The following is a 24,270-nucleotide window of genomic DNA, read 5'->3' on the forward strand; positions in this document are numbered from 1 at the left end:
GAGTCTCTGAAAGTAAGCCATGCAGCAGGACAAACTGCATGTCGGGCCACCGGCCCATGAGACTCTCAGGTGCGCTTTATGGAAGGCAATCTACGTGGCAGGATTAAGCCGTCTCCGCTTACTTATATCTATACGTAAAGACTGGCACGTACAACGATTCTATTCGTTCCCCAGGAACTAGTACATCGCATGCAAGTTTGGTAAATGCATGCGCATGCAGCACCCAAAACGGTGAGATGTCTTTCCTGCGGGGAGGAACAGCTGAGGTCGTCTTCTCGCAGTTGAGCCCCTTACGTCCCGTTATTAATCCTAGTAGCAAAAGCATAAGAATTTGGAGCGCTCCCCATTCACGTGTGGACTGCTATTAACATTTTGCATTTCATGATCCTAGTTAAATTTCTGCATATACAATTCCAACCACCGGCTCGTACACATTTCTAGAAACGAACGCAAAACACAGCGTCAGGTTCCACCGAGACACGAACTCGGATCGCTGGATTCAAAGTCCAGAGTGCTAACCATTACACCATGGAACCGGATGCCTGTAGCGCTCTTAAATTCAGTGGTATCATGTAATTAAGCCCATAAGATACGATGTCATTACACGTATGGTCCTCAGGAAGTGTTTGCGTGGCTAATGAAGCAACCAAGTAGGCTGGAAGTGGAAGGAGCACCTTCGAATGTAGCGAGAATTCTTGCCAGTATTCGTACATGAAGTGATGTCGAAGGATCAGGTAATCAAAATCGCGAAACAGCCACTTTCGTATGGCGGATGCTTTGTGCTGGAAGCAGCCTAGCTATGAAAACAGCTATGGACACAGAGTACTGTCGAAAACTGCGTGCTGACACAGAACGCTACGTAGTGGGCGGATTGTTCGTGACACGATAACATTTGCACTACACACGGTCGAAATACTGTCACACAACTCAAGCAGCTCTTTCAGCATTCGCATACACTGGTGTTCAGCACAGCGCATGTTGTAGGTGTCAGATTAAGAAACCTCTTTGAGAATATGGTCCAGCTAGGATGCTGCAACTAGCAAGTGCGGCAAGATCTCAGTAGGTGGCTGGGTGCAGACTTGCTTACTTGTGCGGCCTGTTGGTCTAGGGGTATGATTCCTGCTTTGGGTGCAGGAGGTCCCGGGTTCAAATCCCGGACAGGCCCTACTTTTCACTTTCGCGACAACCCAGCACTACGATAAACTTGCGAGTCTCTGAAAGTAAGCCATGCAGCAGGACAAACTGCATGTCGGGCCACCGGCCCATGAGACTCTCAGGTGCGCTTTATGGAAGGCAATCTACGTGGCAGGATTAAGCCGTCTCCGCTTACTTATATCTATACGTAAAGACTGGCACGTACAACGATTCTATTCGTTCCCCAGGAACTAGTACATCGCATGCAAGTTTGGTAAATGCATGCGCATGCAGCACCCAAAACGGTGAGATGTCTTTCCTGCGGGGAGGAACAGCTGAGGTCGTCTTCTCGCAGTTGAGCCCCTTACGTCCCGTTATTAATCGTAGTAGCAATAGCATAAGCATTTGGAGCGCTCCCCATTCACGTGTGGACTGCTATTAACATTTTGCATTTCATGATCCTAGTTAAATTTCTGCATATACAATTCCAACCACCGGCTCGTACACATTTCTAGAAACGATCGCAAAACACAGCGTCAGGTTCCACCGAGACTCGAACTCGGATCGCTGGATTCAAAGTCCAGAGTGCTAACCATTACACCATGGAACCGGATGCCTGTAGCGCTCTTAAATTCAGTGGTATCATGTAATTAACCCCATATGATGCGAAGTCATTACACGTATGGTCCTCAGGAAGTGTTTGGGTGGCTAATGAAGCAACCAAGTAGGCTGGAAGTGGAAGGAGCACCTTCGAATGTAGCGAGAATTCTTGCCAGTATTCGTACATGAAGTGATGTCGAAGGATCAGGTAATCAAAATCGCGAAACAGCCACTTTCGTATGGCGGATGCTTTGTGCTGGAAGCAGCCTAGCTATGAGAACAGCTATGGACACAGAGTACTGTCGAAAACTGCGTGCTGACACAGAACGCTACGTAGTGGGCGGATTGTTCGTGACACGATAACATTTGCACTACACACGGTCGAAATACTGTCACACAACTCAAGCAGCTCTTTCAGCATTCACATACACTGGTGTTCAGAACAGCGCATGTTGTAGGTGTCAGATTAAGAAACCTCTTTGAGAATATGGTCCAGCTAGGATGCTGCAACTAGCAAGTGCGGCAAGATCTCAGTAGGTGGCGGGGTGCAGACTTGCTTACTTGTGCGGCCTGTTGGTCTACGGGTATGATTCCTGCTTTGGGTGCAGGAGGTGCCGGGTTCAAATCCCGGACAGGCCCTACTTTTCACTTTCGCGACAACCCAGCACTACGATAAACTTGCGAGTCTCTGAAAGTAAGCCATGCAGCAGGACAAACTGCATGTCGGGCCACCGGCCCATGAGACTCTCAGGTGCGCCTTATGGAAGGCAATCTACGTGGCAGGATTAAGCCGTCTCCGCTTACTTATATCTATACGTAAAGACTGGCACGTACAACGATTCTATTCGTTCCCCAGGAACTAGTACATCGCATGCAAGTTTGGTAAATGCATGCGCATGCAGCACCCAAAACGGTGAGATGTCTTTCCTGCGGGGAGGAACAGCTGAGGTCGTCTTCTCGCAGTTGAGCCCCTTACGTCCCGTTATTAATCCTAGTAGCAAAAGCATAAGAATTTGGAGCGCTCCCCATTCACGTGTGGACTGCTATTAACATTTTGCATTTCATGATCCTAGTTAAATTTCTGCATATACAATTCCAACCACCGGCTCGTACACATTTCTAGAAACGAACGCAAAACACAGCGTCAGGTTCCACCGAGACTCGAACTCGGATCGCTGGATTCAAAGTCCAGAGTGCTAACCATTACACCATGGAACCGGATGCCTGTAGCGCTCTTAAATTCAGTGGTATCATGTAATTAAGCCCATAAGATGCGATGTCATTACACGTATGGTCCTCAGGAAGTGTTTGCGTGGCTAATGAAGCAACCAAGTAGGCTGGAAGTGGAAGGAGCACCTTCGAATGTAGCGAGAATTCTTGCCAGTATTCGTACATGAAGTGATGTCGAAGGATCAGGTAATCAAAATCGCGAAACAGCCACTTTCGTATGGCGGATGCTTTGTGCTGGAAGCAGCCTAGCTATGAAAACAGCTATGGACACAGAGTACTGTCGAAAACTGCGTGCTGACACAGAACGCTACGTAGTGGGCGGATTGTTCGTGACACGATAACATTTGCACTACACACGGTCGAAATACTGTCACACAACTCAAGCAGCTCTTTCAGCATTCACATACACTGGTGTTCAGCACAGCGCATGTCGTAGGTGTCAGATTAAGAAACCTCTTTGAGAATATGGTCCAGCTAGGATGCTGCAACTAGCAAGTGCGGCAAGATCTCAGTAGGTGGCGGGGTGCAGACTTGCTTACTTGTGCGGCCTGTTGGTCTAGGGGTATGATTCCTGCTTTGGGTGCAGGAGGTCCCGGGTTCAAATCCCGGACAGGCCCTACTTTTCACTTTCGCGACAACCCAGCACTACGATAAACTTGCGAGTCTCTGAAAGTAAGCCATGCAGCAGGACAAACTGCATGTCGGGCCACCGGCCTATGAGACTCTCAGGTGCGCCTTATGGAAGGCAATCTACGTGGCAGGATTAAGCCGTCTCCGCTTACTTATATCTATACGTAAAGACTGGCACGTACAACGATTCTATTCGTTCCCCAGGAACTAGTACATCGCATGCAAGTTTGGTAAATGCATGCGCATGCAGCACCCAAAACGGTGAGATGTCTTTCCTGCGGGGAGGAACAGCTGAGGTCGTCTTCTCGCAGTTGAGCCCCTTACGTCCCGTTATTAATCCTAGTAGCAAAAGCATAAGCATTTGGAGCGCTCCCCATTCACGTGTGGACTGCTATTAACATTTTGCATTTCATGATCCTAGTTAAATTTCTGCATATACAATTCCAACCACCGGCTCGTACACATTTCTAGAAACGATCGCAAAACACAGCGTCAGGTTCCACCGAGACTCGAATCTGGATTGCTGGATTCAAAGTCCAGAGTGCTAACCATTACACCATGGAACCGGATGCCTGTAGCGCTCTTAAATTCAGTGGTATCATGTAATTAAGCCCATAAGATGCGATGTCATTAAACGTATGGTCCTCAGGAAGTGTTTGCGTGGCTAATGAAGCAACCAAGTAGGCTGGAAGTGGAAGGAGCACCTTCGAATGTAGCGAGAATTCTTGCCAGTATTCGTACATGAAGTGATGTCGAAGGATCAGGTAATCAAAATCGCGAAACAGCCACTTTCGTATGGCGGATGCTTTGTGCTGGAAGCAGCCTAGCTATGAAAACAGCTATGGACACAGAGTACTGTCGAAAACTGCGTGCTGACGCAGAACGCTACGTAGTGGGCGGATTGTTCGTGACACGATAACATTTGCACTACACACGGTCGAAATACTGTCACACAACTCAAGCAGCTCTTTCAGCATTCACATACACTGGTGTTCAGCACAGCGCATGTTGTAGGTGTCAGATTAAGAAACGTCTTTGAGAATATGGTCCAGCTAGGATGCTGCAACTAGCAAGTGCGGCAAGATCTCAGTAGGTGGCGGGGTGCAGACTTGCTTACTTGTGCGGCCTGTTGGTCTAGGGGTATGATTCCTGCTTTGGGTGCAGGAGGTCCCGGGTTCAAATCCCGGACAGGCCCTACTTTTCACTTTCGCGACAACCCAGCACTACGATAAACTTGCGAGTCTCTGAAAGTAAGCCATGCAGCAGGACAAACTGCATGTCGGGCCACCGGCCCATGAGACTCTCAGGTGCGCCTTATGGAAGGCAATCTACGTGGCAGGATTAAGCCGTCTCCGCTTACTTATATCTATACGTAAAGACTGGCACGTACAACGATTCTATTCGTTCCCCAGGAACTAGTACATCGCATGCAAGTTTGGTAAATGCATGCGCATGCAGCACCCAAAACGGTGAGATGTCTTTCCTGCGGGGAGGAACAGCTGAGGTCGTCTTCTCGCAGTTGAGCCCCTTACGTCCCGTTATTAATCCTAGTAGCAAAAGCATAAGAATTTGGAGCGCTCCCCATTCACGTGTGGACTGCTATTAACATTTTGCATTTCATGATCCTAGTTAAATTTCTGCATATACAATTCCAACCACCGGCTCGTACACATTTCTAGAAACGAACGCAAAACACAGCGTCAGGTTCCACCGAGACTCGAACTCGGATCGCTGGATTCAAAGTCCAGAGTGCTAACCATTACACCATGGAACCGGATGCCTGTAGCGCTCTTAAATTCAGTGGTATCATGTAATTAAGCCCATAAGATGCGATGTCATTACACGTATGGTCCTCAGGAAGTGTTTGCGTGGCTAATGAAGCAACCAAGTAGGCTGGAAGTGGAAGGAGCACCTTCGAATGTAGCGAGAATTCTTGCCAGTATTCGTACATGAAGTGATGTCGAAGGATCAGGTAATCAAAATCGCGAAACAGCCACTTTCGTATGGCGGATGCTTTGTGCTGGAAGCAGCCTAGCTATGAAAACAGCTATGGACACAGAGTACTGTCGAAAACTGCGTGCTGACACAGAACGCTACGTAGTGGGCGGATTGTTCGTGACACGATAACATTTGCACTACACACGGTCGAAATACTGTCACACAACTCAAGCAGCTCTTTCAGCATTCACATACACTGGTGTTCAGCACAGCGCATGTCGTAGGTGTCAGATTAAGAAACCTCTTTGAGAATATGGTCCAGCTAGGATGCTGCAACTAGCAAGTGCGGCAAGATCTCAGTAGGTGGCGGGGTGCAGACTTGCTTACTTGTGCGGCCTGTTGGTCTAGGGGTATGATTCCTGCTTTGGGTGCAGGAGGTCCCGGGTTCAAATCCCGGACAGGCCCTACTTTTCACTTTCGCGACAACCCAGCACTACGATAAACTTGCGAGTCTCTGAAAGTAAGCCATGCAACAGGACAAACTGCATGTCGGGCCACCGGCCCATGAGACTCTCAGGTGCGCCTTATGGAAGGCAATCTACGTGGCAGGATTAAGCCATCTCCGCTTACTTATATCTATACGTAAAGACTGGCACGTACAACGATTCTATTCGTTCCCCAGGAACTAGTACATCGCATGCAAGTTTGGTAAATGCATGCGCATGCAGCACCCAAAACGGTGAGATGTCTTTCCTGCGGGGAGGAACAGCTGAGGTCGTCTTCTCGCAGTTGAGCCCCTTACGTCCCGTTATTAATCCTAGTAGCAAAAGCATAAGCATTTGGAGCGCTCCCCATTCACGTGTGGACTGCTATTAACATTTTGCATTTCATGATCCTAGTTAAATTTCTGCATATACAATTCCAACCACCGGCTCGTACACATTTCTAGAAACGATCGCAAAACACAGCGTCAGGTTCCACCGAGACTCGAACTCGGATCGCTGGATTCAAAGTCCAGAGTGCTAACCATTACACCATGGAACCGGATGCCTGTAGCGTTCTTAAATTCAGTGGTATCATGTAATCAAGCCCATAAGATGCGATGTCATTACACGTATGGTCCTCAGGAAGTGTTTGCGTGGCTAATGAAGCAACCAAGTAGGCTGGAAGTGGAAGGAGCACCTTCGAATGTAGCGAGAATTCTTGCCAGTATTCGTACATGAAGTGATGTCGAAGGATCAGGTAATCAAAATCGCGAAACAGCCACTTTCGTATGGCGGATGCTTTGTGCTGGAAGCAGCCTAGCTATGAAAACAGCTATGGACACAGAGTACTGTCGAAAACTGCGTGCTGACACAGAACGCTACGTAGTGGGCGGATTGTTCGTGACACGATAACATTTGCACTACACACGGTCGAAATACTGTCACACAACTCAAGCAGCTCTTTCAGCATTCACATACACTGGTGTTCAGCACAGCGCATGTCGTAGGTGTCAGATTAAGAAACCTCTTTGAGAATATGGTCCAGCTAGGATGCTGCAACTAGCAAGTGCGGCAAGATCTCAGTAGGTGGCGGGGTGCAGACTTGCTTACTTGTGCGGCCTGTTGGTCTAGGGGTATGATTCCTGCTTTGGGTGCAGGAGGTCCCGGGTTCAAATCCCGGACAGGCCCTACTTTTCACTTTCGCGACAACCCAGCACTACGATAAACTTGCGAGTCTCTGAAAGTAAGCCATGCAGCAGGACAAACTGCATGTCGGGCCACCGGCCCATGAGACTCTCAGGTGCGCTTTATGGAAGGCAATCTACGTGGCAGGATTAAGCCGTCTCCGCTTACTTATATCTATACGTAAAGACTGGCACGTACAACGATTCTATTCGTTCCCCAGGAACTAGTACATCGCATGCAAGTTTGGTAAATGCATGCGCATGCAGCACCCAAAACGGTGAGATGTCTTTCCTGCGGGGAGGAACAGCTGAGGTCGTCTTCTCGCAGTTGAGCCCCTTACGTCCCGTTATTAATCGTAGTAGCAATAGCATAAGCATTTGGAGCGCTCCCCATTCACGTGTGGACTGCTATTAACATTTTGCATTTCATGATCCTAGTTAAATTTCTGCATATACAATTCCAACCACCGGCTCGTACACATTTCTAGAAACGATCGCAAAACACAGCGTCAGGTTCCACCGAGACTCGAACTCGGATCGCTGGATTCAAAGTCCAGAGTGCTAACCATTACACCATGGAACCGGATGCCTGTAGCGCTCTTAAATTCAGTGGTATCATGTAATTAACCCCATATGATGCGAAGTCATTACACGTATGGTCCTCAGGAAGTGTTTGGGTGGCTAATGAAGCAACCAAGTAGGCTGGAAGTGGAAGGAGCACCTTCGAATGTAGCGAGAATTCTTGCCAGTATTCGTACATGAAGTGATGTCGAAGGATCAGGTAATCAAAATCGCGAAACAGCCACTTTCGTATGGCGGATGCTTTGTGCTGGAAGCAGCCTAGCTATGAGAACAGCTATGGACACAGAGTACTGTCGAAAACTGCGTGCTGACACAGAACGCTACGTAGTGGGCGGATTGTTCGTGACACGATAACATTTGCACTACACACGGTCGAAATACTGTCACACAACTCAAGCAGCTCTTTCAGCATTCACATACACTGGTGTTCAGAACAGCGCATGTTGTAAGTGTCAGATTAAGAAACCTCTTTGAGAATATGGTCCAGCTAGGATGCTGCAACTAGCAAGTGCGGCAAGATCTCAGTAGGTGGCGGGGTGCAGACTTGCTTACTTGTGCGGCCTGTTGGTCTACGGGTATGATTCCTGCTTTGGGTGCAGGAGGTGCCGGGTTCAAATCCCGGACAGGCCCTACTTTTCACTTTCGCGACAACCCAGCACTACGATAAACTTGCGAGTCTCTGAAAGTAAGCCATGCAGCAGGACAAACTGCATGTCGGGCCACCGGCCCATGAGACTCTCAGGTGCGCCTTATGGAAGGCAATCTACGTGGCAGGATTAAGCCGTCTCCGCTTACTTATATCTATACGTAAAGACTGGCACGTACAACGATTCTATTCGTTCCCCAGGAACTAGTACATCGCATGCAAGTTTGGTAAATGCATGCGCATGCAGCACCCAAAACGGTGAGATGTCTTTCCTGCGGGGAGGAACAGCTGAGGTCGTCTTCTCGCAGTTGAGCCCCTTACGTCCCGTTATTAATCCTAGTAGCAAAAGCATAAGAATTTGGAGCGCTCCCCATTCACGTGTGGACTGCTATTAACATTTTGCATTTCATGATCCTAGTTAAATTTCTGCATATACAATTCCAACCACCGGCTCGTACACATTTCTAGAAACGAACGCAAAACACAGCGTCAGGTTCCACCGAGACTCGAACTCGGATCGCTGGATTCAAAGTCCAGAGTGCTAACCATTACACCATGGAACCGGATGCCTGTAGCGCTCTTAAATTCAGTGGTATCATGTAATTAAGCCCATAAGATGCGATGTCATTACACGTATGGTCCTCAGGAAGTGTTTGCGTGGCTAATGAAGCAACCAAGTAGGCTGGAAGTGGAAGGAGCACCTTCGAATGTAGCGAGAATTCTTGCCAGTATTCGTACATGAAGTGATGTCGAAGGATCAGGTAATCAAAATCGCGAAACAGCCACTTTCGTATGGCGGATGCTTTGTGCTGGAAGCAGCCTAGCTATGAAAACAGCTATGGACACAGAGTACTGTCGAAAACTGCGTGCTGACACAGAACGCTACGTAGTGGGCGGATTGTTCGTGACACGATAACATTTGCACTACACACGGTCGAAATACTGTCACACAACTCAAGCAGCTCTTTCAGCATTCACATACACTGGTGTTCAGCACAGCGCATGTCGTAGGTGTCAGATTAAGAAACCTCTTTGAGAATATGGTCCAGCTAGGATGCTGCAACTAGCAAGTGCGGCAAGATCTCAGTAGGTGGCGGGGTGCAGACTTGCTTACTTGTGCGGCCTGTTGGTCTAGGGGTATGATTCCTGCTTTGGGTGCAGGAGGTCCCGGGTTCAAATCCCGGACAGGCCCTACTTTTCACTTTCGCGACAACCCAGCACTACGATAAACTTGCGAGTCTCTGAAAGTAAGCCATGCAGCAGGACAAACTGCATGTCGGGCCACCGGCCTATGAGACTCTCAGGTGCGCCTTATGGAAGGCAATCTACGTGGCAGGATTAAGCCGTCTCCGCTTACTTATATCTATACGTAAAGACTGGCACGTACAACGATTCTATTCGTTCCCCAGGAACTAGTACATCGCATGCAAGTTTGGTAAATGCATGCGCATGCAGCACCCAAAACGGTGAGATGTCTTTCCTGCGGGGAGGAACAGCTGAGGTCGTCTTCTCGCAGTTGAGCCCCTTACGTCCCGTTATTAATCCTAGTAGCAAAAGCATAAGCATTTGGAGCGCTCCCCATTCACGTGTGGACTGCTATTAACATTTTGCATTTCATGATCCTAGTTAAATTTCTGCATATACAATTCCAACCACCGGCTCGTACACATTTCTAGAAACGATCGCAAAACACAGCGTCAGGTTCCACCGAGACTCGAATCTGGATTGCTGGATTCAAAGTCCAGAGTGCTAACCATTACACCATGGAACCGGATGCCTGTAGCGCTCTTAAATTCAGTGGTATCATGTAATTAAGCCCATAAGATGCGATGTCATTAAACGTATGGTCCTCAGGAAGTGTTTGCGTGGCTAATGAAGCAACCAAGTAGGCTGGAAGTGGAAGGAGCACCTTCGAATGTAGCGAGAATTCTTGCCAGTATTCGTACATGAAGTGATGTCGAAGGATCAGGTAATCAAAATCGCGAAACAGCCACTTTCGTATGGCGGATGCTTTGTGCTGGAAGCAGCCTAGCTATGAAAACAGCTATGGACACAGAGTACTGTCGAAAACTGCGTGCTGACGCAGAACGCTACGTAGTGGGCGGATTGTTCGTGACACGATAACATTTGCACTACACACGGTCGAAATACTGTCACACAACTCAAGCAGCTCTTTCAGCATTCACATACACTGGTGTTCAGCACAGCGCATGTTGTAGGTGTCAGATTAAGAAACGTCTTTGAGAATATGGTCCAGCTAGGATGCTGCAACTAGCAAGTGCGGCAAGATCTCAGTAGGTGGCGGGGTGCAGACTTGCTTACTTGTGCGGCCTGTTGGTCTAGGGGTATGATTCCTGCTTTGGGTGCAGGAGGTCCCGGGTTCAAATCCCGGACAGGCCCTACTTTTCACTTTCGCGACAACCCAGCACTACGATAAACTTGCGAGTCTCTGAAAGTAAGCCATGCAGCAGGACAAACTGCATGTCGGGCCACCGGCCCATGAGACTCTCAGGTGCGCCTTATGGAAGGCAATCTACGTGGCAGGATTAAGCCGTCTCCGCTTACTTATATCTATACGTAAAGACTGGCACGTACAACGATTCTATTCGTTCCCCAGGAACTAGTACATCGCATGCAAGTTTGGTAAATGCATGCGCATGCAGCACCCAAAACGGTGAGATGTCTTTCCTGCGGGGAGGAACAGCTGAGGTCGTCTTCTCGCAGTTGAGCCCCTTACGTCCCGTTATTAATCCTAGTAGCAAAAGCATAAGAATTTGGAGCGCTCCCCATTCACGTGTGGACTGCTATTAACATTTTGCATTTCATGATCCTAGTTAAATTTCTGCATATACAATTCCAACCACCGGCTCGTACACATTTCTAGAAACGAACGCAAAACACAGCGTCAGGTTCCACCGAGACTCGAACTCGGATCGCTGGATTCAAAGTCCAGAGTGCTAACCATTACACCATGGAACCGGATGCCTGTAGCGCTCTTAAATTCAGTGGTATCATGTAATTAAGCCCATAAGATGCGATGTCATTACACGTATGGTCCTCAGGAAGTGTTTGCGTGGCTAATGAAGCAACCAAGTAGGCTGGAAGTGGAAGGAGCACCTTCGAATGTAGCGAGAATTCTTGCCAGTATTCGTACATGAAGTGATGTCGAAGGATCAGGTAATCAAAATCGCGAAACAGCCACTTTCGTATGGCGGATGCTTTGTGCTGGAAGCAGCCTAGCTATGAAAACAGCTATGGACACAGAGTACTGTCGAAAACTGCGTGCTGACACAGAACGCTACGTAGTGGGCGGATTGTTCGTGACACGATAACATTTGCACTACACACGGTCGAAATACTGTCACACAACTCAAGCAGCTCTTTCAGCATTCACATACACTGGTGTTCAGCACAGCGCATGTCGTAGGTGTCAGATTAAGAAACCTCTTTGAGAATATGGTCCAGCTAGGATGCTGCAACTAGCAAGTGCGGCAAGATCTCAGTAGGTGGCGGGGTGCAGACTTGCTTACTTGTGCGGCCTGTTGGTCTAGGGGTATGATTCCTGCTTTGGGTGCAGGAGGTCCCGGGTTCAAATCCCGGACAGGCCCTACTTTTCACTTTCGCGACAACCCAGCACTACGATAAACTTGCGAGTCTCTGAAAGTAAGCCATGCAACAGGACAAACTGCATGTCGGGCCACCGGCCCATGAGACTCTCAGGTGCGCCTTATGGAAGGCAATCTACGTGGCAGGATTAAGCCATCTCCGCTTACTTATATCTATACGTAAAGACTGGCACGTACAACGATTCTATTCGTTCCCCAGGAACTAGTACATCGCATGCAAGTTTGGTAAATGCATGCGCATGCAGCACCCAAAACGGTGAGATGTCTTTCCTGCGGGGAGGAACAGCTGAGGTCGTCTTCTCGCAGTTGAGCCCCTTACGTCCCGTTATTAATCCTAGTAGCAAAAGCATAAGCATTTGGAGCGCTCCCCATTCACGTGTGGACTGCTATTAACATTTTGCATTTCATGATCCTAGTGAAATTTCTGCATATACAATTCCAACCACCGGCTCGTACACATTTCTAGAAACGATCGCAAAACACAGCGTCAGGTTCCACCGAGACTCGAACTCGGATCGCTGGATTCAAAGTCCAGAGTGCTAACCATTACACCATGGAACCGGATGCCTGTAGCGTTCTTAAATTCAGTGGTATCATGTAATCAAGCCCATAAGATGCGATGTCATTACACGTATGGTCCTCAGGAAGTGTTTGCGTGGCTAATGAAGCAACCAAGTAGGCTGGAAGTGGAAGGAGCACCTTCGAATGTAGCGAGAATTCTTGCCAGTATTCGTACATGAAGTGATGTCGAAGGATCAGGTAATCAAAATCGCGAAACAGCCACTTTCGTATGGCGGATGCTTTGTGCTGGAAGCAGCCTAGCTATGAAAACAGCTATGGACACAGAGTACTGTCGAAAACTGCGTGCTGACACAGAACGCTACGTAGTGGGCGGATTGTTCGTGACACGATAACATTTGCACTACACACGGTCGAAATACTGTCACACAACTCAAGCAGCTCTTTCAGCATTCACATACACTGGTGTTCAGCACAGCGCATGTCGTAGGTGTCAGATTAAGAAACCTCTTTGAGAATATGGTCCAGCTAGGATGCTGCAACTAGCAAGTGCGGCAAGATCTCAGTAGGTGGCGGGGTGCAGACTTGCTTACTTGTGCGGCCTGTTGGTCTAGGGGTATGATTCCTGCTTTGGGTGCAGGAGGTCCCGGGTTCAAATCCCGGACAGGCCCTACTTTTCACTTTCGCGACAACCCAGCACTACGATAAACTTGCGAGTCTCTGAAAGTAAGCCATGCAGCAGGACAAACTGCATGTCGGGCCACCGGCCCATGAGACTCTCAGGTGCGCCTTATGGAAGGCAATCTACGTGGCAGGATTAAGCCGTCTCCGCTTACTTATATCTATACGTAAAGACTGGCACGTACAACGATTCTATTCGTTCCCCAGGAACTAGTACATCGCATGCAAGTTTGGTAAATGCATGCGCATGCAGCACCCAAAACGGTGAGATGTCTTTCCTGCGGGGAGGAACATCTGAAGTCGTCTTCTCGCAGTTGAGCCCCTTACGTCCCGTTATTAATCCTAGTAGCAAAAGCATAAGCATTTGGAGCGCTCCCCATTCACGTGTGGACTGCTATTAACATTTTGCATTTCATGATCCTAGTTAAATTTCTGCATATACAATTCCAACCATCGGCTCGTACACATTTCTAGAAACGATTGCAAAACACAGCGTCAGGTTCCACCGACACTCGAACTCGGATCGCTGGATTCAAAGTCCAGAGTGCTAACCATTACACCATGGAACCGAATGCCTGTAGCGCTCTTAAATTCAGTGGTATCATGTAATTAAGCCCATAAGATGCGATGTCATTACACATATGGTCCTCAGGAAGTGTTTGCGTGGCTAATGAAGCAACCAAGTAGGCTGGAAGTGGAAGGAGCACCTTCGAATGTAGCGAGAATTCTTGCCAGTATTCGTACATGAAGTGATGTCGAAGGATCAGGTAATCAAAATCGCGAAACAGCCACTTTCGTATGGCGGATGCTTTGTGCTGGAAGCAGCCTAGCTATGAAAACAGCTATGGACACAGAGTACTGTCGAAAACTGTGTGCTGACACAGAACGCTACGTAGTGGGCGGATTGTTCGTGACACGATAACATTTGCACTACACACGGTCGAAATACTGTCACACAACTCAAGCAGCTCTTTCAGCATTCACATACACTGGTGTTCAGCACAGCGCATGTCGTAGGTGTCAGATTAAGAAACCTCTTTGAGAATATGGTCCAGCTAGGATGCTGCAACTAGCAAGTGCGGCAAGATCTCAGTAGGTGGCGGGGTGCAGACTTGCTTACTTGTGCGGCCTGTTGGTCTAGGGGTATGATTCATGCTTTGGGTGCAGGAGGTCCCGGGTTCAAATCCCGGACAGGCCCTACTTTTCACTTTCGCGACAACCCAGCACTACGATAAACTTGCGAGTCTCTGAAAGTAAGCCATGCAGCAGGACAAACTGCTTGTCGGGCCACCGGCCCATGAGACGCTCAGGTGCGCCTTATGGAAGGCAATCTACGTGGCAGGATTAAGCCGTCTCCGCTTACTTATATCTATACGTAAAGACTGGCACGTACAACGATTCTATTCGTTCCCCAGGAACTAGTACATCGCATGCAAGTTTGGTAAATGCATGCGCATGCAGCACCCAAAACGGTGAGATGTCTTTCCTGCGGGGAGGAACAGCTGAGGTCGTCTTCTCGCAGTTGAGCCCCTTACGTCCCGTTATTAATCGTAGTAGCAAAAGCATAAGCATTTGGAGCGCTCCCCATTCACGTGTGGACTGCTATTAACATTTTGCATTTCATGATCCTAGTTAAATTTCTGCATATACAATTCCAACCACCGGCTCGTACACATTTCTAGAAACGATCGCAAAACACAGCGTCAGGTTCCACCGAGACTCGAACTCGGATCGCTGGATTCAAAGTCCAGAGTGCTAACCATTACACCATGGAACCGGATGCCTGTAGCGCTCTTAAATTCAGTGGTATCATGTAATTAAGCCCATAAGATGCGATGTCATTACACGTATGGTCCTCAGGAAGTGTTTGCGTGGCTAATGAAGCAACCAAGTAGGCTGGAAGTGGAAGGAGCACCTTCGAATGTAGCGAGAATTCTTGCCAGTATTCGTACATGAAGTGATGTCGAAGGATCAGGTAATCAAAATCGCGAAACAGCCACTTTCGTATGGCGGATGCTTTGTGCTGGAAGCAGCCTAGCTATGAAAACAGCTATGGACACAGAGTACTGTCGAAAACTGCGTGCTGACACAGAACGCTACGTAGTGGGCGGATTGTTCGTGACACGATAACATTTGCACTACACACGGTCGAAATACTGTCACACAACTCAAGCAGCTCTTTCAGCATTCACATACACTGGTGTTCAGCACAGCGCAGGTCGTAGGTGTCAGATTAAGAAACCTCTTTGAGAATATGGTCCAGCTAGGACGCTGCAACTAGCAAGTGCGGCAAGATCTCAGTAGGTGGCGGGGTGCAGACTTGCTTACTTGTGCGGCCTGTTGGCCTAGGGGTGCAGTCTGCTTTCGGCCGGTGAGCGGCGAGGACGTCTTGTTTACGTCCCGTCCGCAGTGTCGCGGTCCCGTCGGCAGAGTCGCGAGCGCGCGTAGTTTGTTTACTTCCTCGCCGCAGCTAATACTCGCGTCCGTTAACACTGAGTCGCCATGGCTCATTCGTACAGAAAAGCTACCATCAATATCAGCTTCCAGCCCGACTACGCACGACCACGAGCCTTTGAAGTCGAACGATTTATCCGTGACGAAGTTCAAATACCAACACAGCACATCATCGGTATCCACCTATCCATCACAAGCAGCGTCGTTTACGTCAAGATGGTCGATGACGAGTTATGTCACGCAGTTGTGAACAGATGCGCGAACACTCTCAAGTTCAAACACTCCGATGGTCACATCGGAGAGGTTACTGTTGACCATGCTGGACTAGGATTACGCACACTAAGAGTCTTCGAACTCCCTTTCGAAGTACCACCGGACGTCGTTACCTCAGCTTTCCGCCCTTATGGGACGGTAATTAGCCACGTGGCCGAAAAATGGAACACCTTCGAGACGTACCAAGTCCTCAACGGCGTCCGACAAGTGAAAATTGAATTAAAGAAACATGTGCCGTCCTACTTAGTCATAGGTGGCTGTCGAGCAATAATAATGTACGACGGCAAACCTCGTACTTGTTCTGGTTGCGGCCAGGAGGGTCATGTCCGCTCGGCGTGTATTCAACGTCGGATTACACAACTTCCATTGCATGACACGACACCACCTCCTACGCTCACGGCCCTCCCCCTCAATTACGCAGAGGTGACACGATCGACCGTCATGACAGACGACAACCCCCCCGGAAGACAGGAAGCGTTAGAATGCGCACCTGTCGCCGGTCCTGGATTGACCAACACCATTACGGTGTCTGCAGGGGTTGAAGAACGCCGCCCGTCGACTCCACAAGAAGATTCGGACGAGAGAATGGAACTCGACGCTAGGGTTGTACCGACCTCTGCCTTTCTCCCTGAGGGGGATGCTATACGGGAACCACAAACTCTTTCGGACTCAGAAACCCACGTCCGCAAACAAAGGTCACCGAGAAAACATAAAAAGCGACGTCGCACACCCTCAGACGATTGCCTCCAGCGGACGTCTTCTCCAGTTGACGACCGGACGGCCGACGAAACGACGAGGAGAATGGATGACACGAGATCGCCCTCACCTGTCACTTTGTCTGATTTTGACAAATCCGTTTCCGCTCCCTCGGACAAACGGATGGCCAGCACAGCGCCCGCCGGTGGTACACAACCGGAAACAACTGCGGATTCACCCTTAGTCACTCAGCCCACAAGTGTTCTGCCGCAGCCACCGTTAACTTGCGGACCTTGGGCGGATGACATTGAAGACGATTCTACGGCCGCTGTGGTGGATGAGGAGAGGGGTCTCTCCTCCCACACCTCGGCCTCTCCCGAGTAGCAACAGATGACGGCGCGGACGCGGCCAGCAGATCACAGGCCCCACCTTTTACGGCGACACTGACGGCAGCCCCCACCGCAGGAGACGATCTACAAACCTATCGCTTAACGACCATCAACATTAACACCATTCGGACACGTACGAAGTTGTCGCTGCTCCAAGACATGCTCAATGCAGCAGACGTTGACATTGTCTTTCTCCAAGAAGTCTTCGTCGAAGATTTCCCGGGTATGTATGGTTATACGGCTCATGTGTCCCACGCCTCGCCAACTAACAGTGGAGTCGCCATTCTCCTCAGAGAGGGCCTCGAGGCGGACGAAGTCCAATATCTCCCCGACGCTAGAGGAATGGCCGTAACGGTGCAAGGCGTCCGGTTTATCAATGTGTACGCCCCTTCCGGAACGAATCGCCGTCGTGACCGATCGCTCTTCTTCGCAGAAGGGATAGCACCGCTTTTTCAGGGCAGGCACGATGACTTGATATTAGGGGGCGATTTCAATTGCACCCAAGCACCTAAAGATCAGCTGCCACGCCATTCACCGTGCCCCGAACTTGGGACACTCATCGGCGATCTCCAGCTAGTAGATACATGGGAACATGTCCGAGGAAATAGACCGGGATACACCCATTTCACGAGTCACTCGTCTAGTCGCATCGATAGGATTTACGTCTCCCGTTCTCTCGCGGCAACGGTGAGTGACGCGGAGGTGTGGCCAGTAGCCTTCTCTGATCACGAGGCCTATACATGTGCCGTCACCCTTCGTCGCCAACGGGTGTGGCGCAGCCGACATCCCTGGAAATTAAACCTTGCTCATCTCGCTTCTCCGGATTGTCGACGCGCCATCGAAGACACGTGGAGTTTGTGCGTCCGCCGCCTCCCAACGTATCCTACGTCGATTAGTTGGTGGTTAACCTGCGCCAAGCCGGCCCTACGGCGAACCTTTATTACGTATGGTCGTGAGACTGCTGCTTGGAGGCGACAGACCCTTGATTTTTATTTCACCGTCCTTCGCGAATGCGCCTCCTTGCCACCCACACCGGAACGACAGCTGACAGTTCAGCGTGCGAAAGCACAGATCGTAGCCCATATGCGCCGACACCTCGAAGGGACGATCGTCCGAGCGCGGACACAAGACAGACTCGCAACGGAACGACCCACCATGTACCACGTCATCCGAGAACGTACACTGCGAAGACGGGCGCTGATACATGCCATCACCACTGAGGACGGCCTTCATCACAGCACACAACGCGATATTGCTGCAGCCTTCTTCGACCATTACGCACGACTTTATTCTGCTCAATGTTCCGACCCGATGACGGTGACAGCAGTCTCACAACTGGTTTACGGCATTGTCCCACAGGATTTACAAACTGAATTATTGAACGACATTACGGAAGACGAAGTTATCGATGCCATCGGTAAAGGAGCGGCGAATAAGTCTCCTGGCCCCGACGGGCTCCCTGTGGAGTTTTATAGAACTTTTCAGTATTTACTGGCTCCCAAGTTAACAGACATCTGTCGGGAGCTTATGTCCCCCGCGGTGCCGCTCCCTGCGACCTTCGCAGAAGGAATAATTATACCGGTTCACAAGCCTAAAGGTGGGGCTCGAATACAAGATTACCGCCCGCTAACACTCGTCAACTGCGACATGAAGATATTCACCAGACTATTAGCAAACCGTCTACGACCGACCCTACCTTACGTCATCTCGCCAGATCAGACTTCCCTAGGGGGTATCAACAACATCCACACAGCACTGTGTCGATACCGTGACTTAATAGCCCTAGCCAGGGCACGCCGCGTCCCGGGAGCGCTGGCATCACTAGATTTTAGCCAAGCGTTTGATCGAGTGGATCACGCATACCTAACGTCCGTTCTCCAGCACATGCAGTGCCCACAGCAATTCACAGCCGTCGTGATGCGCCTACTCCGAGGAGCGACTTCCAAAGTGCTCGTTAACGGGCGTCTCTCGCAGTCCCTCCCGATTTTCCGCTCCGTCCGTCAAGGCTGCCCCTTGTCGACGTTACTATACGCTCTGGCACTGGAACCGCTCCTCTGTGGTCTCCGTCAACGCCTCACCGGTCTTACCCTACGTGACGTCACATTTCGCTGTACAGCATATGCAGACGACCTGGTTCTCGTGTTCCGCAATCGCGATGATGTCAACAGAGCACTAGAATGGATTACCACGTACGGTGTGGCTTCCGGCAGCTGTCTCAACGTCGCCAAATCGGTCGCCATGGCCATAGGAGACGGGTTGACCCCAGCGTGTGTCGAACCCCTACAGCTTCGTGGCACTATCAAATGTCTCGGAATAGAGTTTCACGACGACATACGGCGCACCGCGGCTCTTAACTACCGCCGCTTATTACAACAAATTCGGGTCCAGATCTTCAACCTTCGTCTGCGGACCCTCGACATTCTCCAAAGGACACACTTCGTTAATGTTTACCTCGCATCGCGCCTTCCACACATAGCGCGTGTTCTCCCAATACCGTTACTGATGGCTCGACGTCTATTAGCGGCATTCGGAGCCTACGTCAGTACAGGCATGCTCTTCAAAGTCAGTTATGAGTCACTGACCCTTCCCCCAGAAAGGGGAGGTCTTGGCCTAGTCCATGTCCACGACAGAGCTGTGTCCCTGTATGTCAGCTCACACATCAAGCTGTGGCGCCACCACCCGGAAAGTATGACAGGTTTGCTGTTGGAGTCCTTAGCTCCGCCGTCCATCATGCCCCCACTGACGACGCAAGACATACCCCCACCCTTCTACTACTTCGGGAACCTTTACATTGAACACAGCTATTTCCGTATCGCAGTACCACCGACGAAACAGGCGTCGGCGCGGGATATATATCATGTCCTACAGCAGAGGCGCCCACCAAACATCGTGGAGACGAAAAGCCCTCAGGTTAATTGGAAGGTGGTGTGGAAGACGATTCACGCGATTCCACTGGACACAGCCGTCCGATCCACATGGTACATCACAGTCAATGGTAAACAGATCACCCGATCACGCCTCCACAAGATAAACATGGCGGAATCGCCTCTCTGCGTAGACTGCGGGATACCAGACACGGACGAACACCGTCTCACATGTGGCGCGGCAGAAGACGTATGGCGCTTGGTGCGACAAATTTTGTCGTATTTTCTACGAGTGACTCCGGAACACATTACACCTCGGTTTCTACTATTTCCGGATCAACAGTATTTCCCGCGCGCCAAGACCAACGCTGTCACGTGGATCCGTGCGCATGCGGTACACTACTTATTTCACGATGGACCTAAAGATGTATTAGACTTTTGGAACTACCTACAAGAACGTCATTGCAAGATCGTACGGAACCCAAAATACAGACAGTATTTTTCTAATTACTTAGGGAGTGCCCTACGCGACCCTCCGCGCAGCTGGATCATCAACAGGTAGGAGAAGATACCCATTTTTTACATTACCTCGGTGTAGGAACGTGCCGAGATATTGCTTTCTTTTTCTCAGAGCACGATGCGGTGCTAGATACATTTATTTTTGTTGTGGTATAAAGTAAAACCACATTAAGAATGTATTAAAACAGTAAATAAAAGTAAATAAATAAACAATAATTCCCACAAAAGATTTCCCCTTCCCATCCCTGATTCCTTGACGGACGAGGGGGACACTGCGACCAGGCCTCGGGTTACGACCCCTGATCGCTCTGCCTTCCGCGCCCTCCCCCACCTTCTTAAAAAAAAAAAAAAAAAAAAAAAAGAGCTACTCGACCGAATAGTAGCGGCTCCGGTCACAGAAAACGATCGTAACGACCGGGAGACTGAAAAAAAAAAAAAAAAAAAAAAAAAAAGTGGTATGATTCCTGCTTTGGGTGCAGGAGGTCCCGGGTTCAAATCCCGGACAGGCCCTACTTTTCACTTTCGCGACAACCCAGCACTACGATAAACTTGCGAGTCTCTGAAAGTAAGCCATGCAGCAGGACAAACTGCATGTCGGGCCACCGGCCCATGAGACTCTCAGGTGCGTCTTATGGAAGGCAATCTACGTGGCAGGATTAAGCCGTCTCCGCTTACTTTTATCTATTCGTAAAGACTGGCACGTACAACGATTCTATTCGTTCCCCAGGAACTAGTACATCGCATGCAAGTTTGGTAAATGCATGCGCATGCAGCACCCAAAACGGTGAGATGTCTTTCCTGCGGGGAGGAACAGCTGAGGTCGTCTTCTCGCAGTTGAGCCCCTTACGTCCCGTTATTAATCCTAGTAGCAAAAGCATAAGCATTTGGAGCGCTCCCCATTCACGTGTGGACTGCTATTAACATTTTGCATTTCATGATCCTAGTTAAATTTCTGCATATACAATTCCAACCACCGGCTCGTACACATTTCTAGAAACGATCGCAAAACACAGCGTCAGGTTCCACTGAGACTCGAACTCGGATCGCTGGATTCAAAGTCCAGAGTGCTAACCATTACACCATGGAACCGGATGCCTGTAGCGCTCTTAAATTCAGTGGTATCATATAATTAAGCCCATAAGATGCGATGTCATTACACGTATGGTCCTCAGGAAGTGTTTGCGTGGCTAATGAAGCAACCAAGTAGGCTGGAAGTGGAAGGAGCACCTTCGAATGTAGCGAGAATTCTTGCCAGTATTCGTACATGAAGTGATGTCGAAGGATCAGGTAATCAAAATCACGAAACAGCCACTTTCGTATGGCGGATGCTTTGTGCTGGAAGCAGCCTAGCTATGAAAACAGCTATGGACACAGAGTACTGTCGAAAACTGCGTGCTGATACAGAACGCTACGTAGTGGGCGGATTGTTCGTGACACGATAACATTTGCACTACACACGGTCGAAATACTGTCACACAACTCAAGCAGCTCTTTCAGCATTCACATACACTGGTGTTCAGCACAGCGCATGTTGTAGGTGTCAGATTAAGAAACCTCTTTGAGAATATGGTCCAGCTAGGATGCTGCAACTAGCAAGTGCGGCAAGATCTCAGTAGGTGGCGGGGTGCAGACTTGCTTACTTGTGCGGCCTGTTGGTCTAGGGGTATGATTCCTGCTTTGGGTGCAGGAGGTCCCGGGTTCAAATCCCGGACAGGCCCTACTTTTCACTTTCGCGACAACCCAGCACTACGATAAACTTGCGAGTCTCTGAAAGTAAGCCATGCAGCAGGACAAACTGCATGTCGGGTCACCGGCCCATGAGACTCTCAGGTGCGTCTTATGGAAAGCTATCTACGTGGCAGGATTAAGCCGTCTCCGCTTACTTATATCTATACGTAAAGACTGGCACGTACAACGATTCTATTCGTTCCCCAGGAACTAGTACATCGCATGCAAGTTTGGTAAATGCATGCGCATGCAGCACCTAAAACGGTGAGATGTCTTTCCTGCGGGGAGGAACAGCTGAGGTCGTCTTCTCGCAGTTGAGCCCCTTACATCCCGTTATTAATCCTAGTAGCAAAAGCATAAGCATTTGAGCGTTCTCCATTCACGTGTGGACTGCTATTAAAATTTCTAGAAACGTTCGCAAAACACAGCGTCAGGTTCCACCGAGACTTGAACTCGGTTCGCTGGTTTTCTAGTATAGAGTATAAGCATATTGTTTTTATTACACGACTGTTTTTGTAGATTGTCCGCCCAAGAAACTTAACGGCGTGAATCACAGGTGGTCAAAGACGTTAGTTGTCAATGAAATTCGAGACCCTACCACGCCGCCGTAACGACATCCCTGTGAATCTAACAGAATTTCTCCGTTATCGATAGCTTCACTGCCATTACATTTTGCTTGTTATTGTTTGTATGTTCCATGATTTTTTTAAGTATGTGTAAGAGAAAAGTAATAATAACTTTTCAGAAATGAAACTAATCAGTCAAAGAAAGTAATTCCCTCGTGTTGCTATAATCTCACCAACAGTGGAAATTTGAATACTTCTTTATTTGAAAGAAACGGTATCTGTCTCTCGTCCGTTATAGCATTGTTATTCAATATGTCAGCTAATAGAAGGAATGTAAACTAACGTGCCCTTTCTAGATGTATAGACTGAAGAGTACAACTTATATAAAAAAGATACCTCCCTTTTTTGGGAGAAAGAAAAGCTTGGATTTTATTATCGTTATTACTATTATTGTTTTTTACCCAATGCCCTGCTTTTCGAAGATCTCAGCGAGCATGTTGCTGAGGAGTTCCTCCTCGTGACATATTTGTGTGGCTCTCCATGTAGCAATTACCATGTAAAATTGAAAACTTGTCAGGTTCTGTTGTCCTGTTTTGTTGATAATACATTTCACGTAATTTCCTAACAAGCGCATATTATGTTTTGTTGCCAGGCAGAATCGTGGAAGGGTAGTATCCTCGGCATGTAAGTCGTTTCTGAACTTCTGGTTAGGAGAGCGGGTTTTTTTCACACCCACTTCCGCTTTTGCGCGTGTCCTCTACAGGTGAATCCGTCGAGCAGTGAGTCAGTCAACTTACACCCAAGTCATTTGTCTGTCACTGACACCGTTGCGACAGAGTTTCTCATCGGTCGGTATGAGTTCGTTGACCACTCGATACCAAGCGGATATTACTTAGGATGTATGGATCTTCAGGTTCAGCTAGTTTCAAGCCGTTGTCCACTTGGCTTTTGCGTGCCTACTGGTGATGTTGTTAGACTTGTCAGTCTTTTGCCTATTCCGTATTATTTTCATTGTACTTAAAGAGGCTGTTATCATGGTACAATCCGCTAAGCAACTAATCTCAGGATGGAATATACGGACGTGCGTTAGGTGAAAATTGATATTTTGGATTTTAACCGGAGGGTGTATACTTTCAGGTATAAGTACACTGAAAAGCTTAGCTGTGATGGATTTCTCATTTATTAGTCTGTTGATTTTTTCAGATACAATGCATCAGATTTCCTGTTTACATCAATTAATTCAAGACCCCCTGAAATCGTGGTTTGGTGACAGTAGCAAATGTGAGTTTGAAAATATACATATCCATGTGCAAGCTGCGTTGTCTTCTTCGCTTGTAACTTTGATATGGGGAAGATGTAGGCCACGTAATATGTCGTCGAGTAACGATAGGTGATAACAAATCTTACTGCTTGAATTATATTCACTGATCTCTAGCTAGCTTCTAAAATGGTGCCATGCACTGTGTTGATGGCCGCGCTCCAGTTCCCTGTCGCCATTTTCAATGGAAACCTATCGATTATGATTC

At 48.8% G+C, this 24,270-nt stretch overlaps 25 non-coding genes across 25 annotated transcripts; 13 read left to right on the forward strand and 12 right to left on the reverse strand.

The window, feature by feature from the left end:
• Positions 1-464: 464 nt before the first annotated feature.
• Positions 465-536, reverse strand: Trnaq-uug. The gene has a single exon. It is a non-coding gene; the product is annotated as a tRNA-Gln (tRNA).
• A 557-nt stretch (positions 537-1,093) lies between these two features.
• On the forward strand, positions 1,094-1,165 carry Trnap-ugg. The gene has a single exon. It is a non-coding gene; the product is annotated as a tRNA-Pro (tRNA).
• Positions 1,166-1,672: 507 nt separating this feature from the next.
• On the reverse strand, positions 1,673-1,744 carry Trnaq-uug. The gene has a single exon. It is a non-coding gene; the product is annotated as a tRNA-Gln (tRNA).
• A 557-nt stretch (positions 1,745-2,301) lies between these two features.
• Positions 2,302-2,373, forward strand: Trnap-ugg. The gene has a single exon. It is a non-coding gene; the product is annotated as a tRNA-Pro (tRNA).
• Positions 2,374-2,880: 507 nt separating this feature from the next.
• On the reverse strand, positions 2,881-2,952 carry Trnaq-uug. Its single transcript has one exon. It is a non-coding gene; the product is annotated as a tRNA-Gln (tRNA).
• Positions 2,953-3,509: 557 nt separating this feature from the next.
• On the forward strand, positions 3,510-3,581 carry Trnap-ugg. The gene has a single exon. It is a non-coding gene; the product is annotated as a tRNA-Pro (tRNA).
• A 1,136-nt stretch (positions 3,582-4,717) lies between these two features.
• Positions 4,718-4,789, forward strand: Trnap-ugg. Its single transcript has one exon. It is a non-coding gene; the product is annotated as a tRNA-Pro (tRNA).
• A 507-nt stretch (positions 4,790-5,296) lies between these two features.
• Trnaq-uug lies at positions 5,297-5,368 on the reverse strand. The gene has a single exon. It is a non-coding gene; the product is annotated as a tRNA-Gln (tRNA).
• Positions 5,369-5,925: 557 nt separating this feature from the next.
• Trnap-ugg lies at positions 5,926-5,997 on the forward strand. Its single transcript has one exon. It is a non-coding gene; the product is annotated as a tRNA-Pro (tRNA).
• Positions 5,998-6,504: 507 nt separating this feature from the next.
• Trnaq-uug lies at positions 6,505-6,576 on the reverse strand. Its single transcript has one exon. It is a non-coding gene; the product is annotated as a tRNA-Gln (tRNA).
• A 557-nt stretch (positions 6,577-7,133) lies between these two features.
• Trnap-ugg lies at positions 7,134-7,205 on the forward strand. Its single transcript has one exon. It is a non-coding gene; the product is annotated as a tRNA-Pro (tRNA).
• A 507-nt stretch (positions 7,206-7,712) lies between these two features.
• Trnaq-uug lies at positions 7,713-7,784 on the reverse strand. Its single transcript has one exon. It is a non-coding gene; the product is annotated as a tRNA-Gln (tRNA).
• Positions 7,785-8,341: 557 nt separating this feature from the next.
• Positions 8,342-8,413, forward strand: Trnap-ugg. Its single transcript has one exon. It is a non-coding gene; the product is annotated as a tRNA-Pro (tRNA).
• A 507-nt stretch (positions 8,414-8,920) lies between these two features.
• Trnaq-uug lies at positions 8,921-8,992 on the reverse strand. The gene has a single exon. It is a non-coding gene; the product is annotated as a tRNA-Gln (tRNA).
• A 557-nt stretch (positions 8,993-9,549) lies between these two features.
• Trnap-ugg lies at positions 9,550-9,621 on the forward strand. Its single transcript has one exon. It is a non-coding gene; the product is annotated as a tRNA-Pro (tRNA).
• A 1,136-nt stretch (positions 9,622-10,757) lies between these two features.
• Positions 10,758-10,829, forward strand: Trnap-ugg. The gene has a single exon. It is a non-coding gene; the product is annotated as a tRNA-Pro (tRNA).
• A 507-nt stretch (positions 10,830-11,336) lies between these two features.
• On the reverse strand, positions 11,337-11,408 carry Trnaq-uug. Its single transcript has one exon. It is a non-coding gene; the product is annotated as a tRNA-Gln (tRNA).
• A 557-nt stretch (positions 11,409-11,965) lies between these two features.
• Trnap-ugg lies at positions 11,966-12,037 on the forward strand. Its single transcript has one exon. It is a non-coding gene; the product is annotated as a tRNA-Pro (tRNA).
• A 507-nt stretch (positions 12,038-12,544) lies between these two features.
• Positions 12,545-12,616, reverse strand: Trnaq-uug. The gene has a single exon. It is a non-coding gene; the product is annotated as a tRNA-Gln (tRNA).
• Positions 12,617-13,173: 557 nt separating this feature from the next.
• On the forward strand, positions 13,174-13,245 carry Trnap-ugg. Its single transcript has one exon. It is a non-coding gene; the product is annotated as a tRNA-Pro (tRNA).
• Positions 13,246-13,752: 507 nt separating this feature from the next.
• Positions 13,753-13,824, reverse strand: Trnaq-uug. Its single transcript has one exon. It is a non-coding gene; the product is annotated as a tRNA-Gln (tRNA).
• A 557-nt stretch (positions 13,825-14,381) lies between these two features.
• Positions 14,382-14,453, forward strand: Trnap-ugg. The gene has a single exon. It is a non-coding gene; the product is annotated as a tRNA-Pro (tRNA).
• Positions 14,454-14,960: 507 nt separating this feature from the next.
• On the reverse strand, positions 14,961-15,032 carry Trnaq-uug. The gene has a single exon. It is a non-coding gene; the product is annotated as a tRNA-Gln (tRNA).
• Positions 15,033-21,467: 6,435 nt separating this feature from the next.
• On the reverse strand, positions 21,468-21,539 carry Trnaq-uug. Its single transcript has one exon. It is a non-coding gene; the product is annotated as a tRNA-Gln (tRNA).
• A 557-nt stretch (positions 21,540-22,096) lies between these two features.
• On the forward strand, positions 22,097-22,168 carry Trnap-ugg. The gene has a single exon. It is a non-coding gene; the product is annotated as a tRNA-Pro (tRNA).
• Positions 22,169-24,270: the final 2,102 nt, after the last annotated feature.

This window comes from Schistocerca piceifrons, chromosome 2, assembly GCF_021461385.2.
Source record: "Schistocerca piceifrons isolate TAMUIC-IGC-003096 chromosome 2, iqSchPice1.1, whole genome shotgun sequence".
NCBI lineage: Eukaryota > Metazoa > Arthropoda > Insecta > Orthoptera > Acrididae > Schistocerca > Schistocerca piceifrons.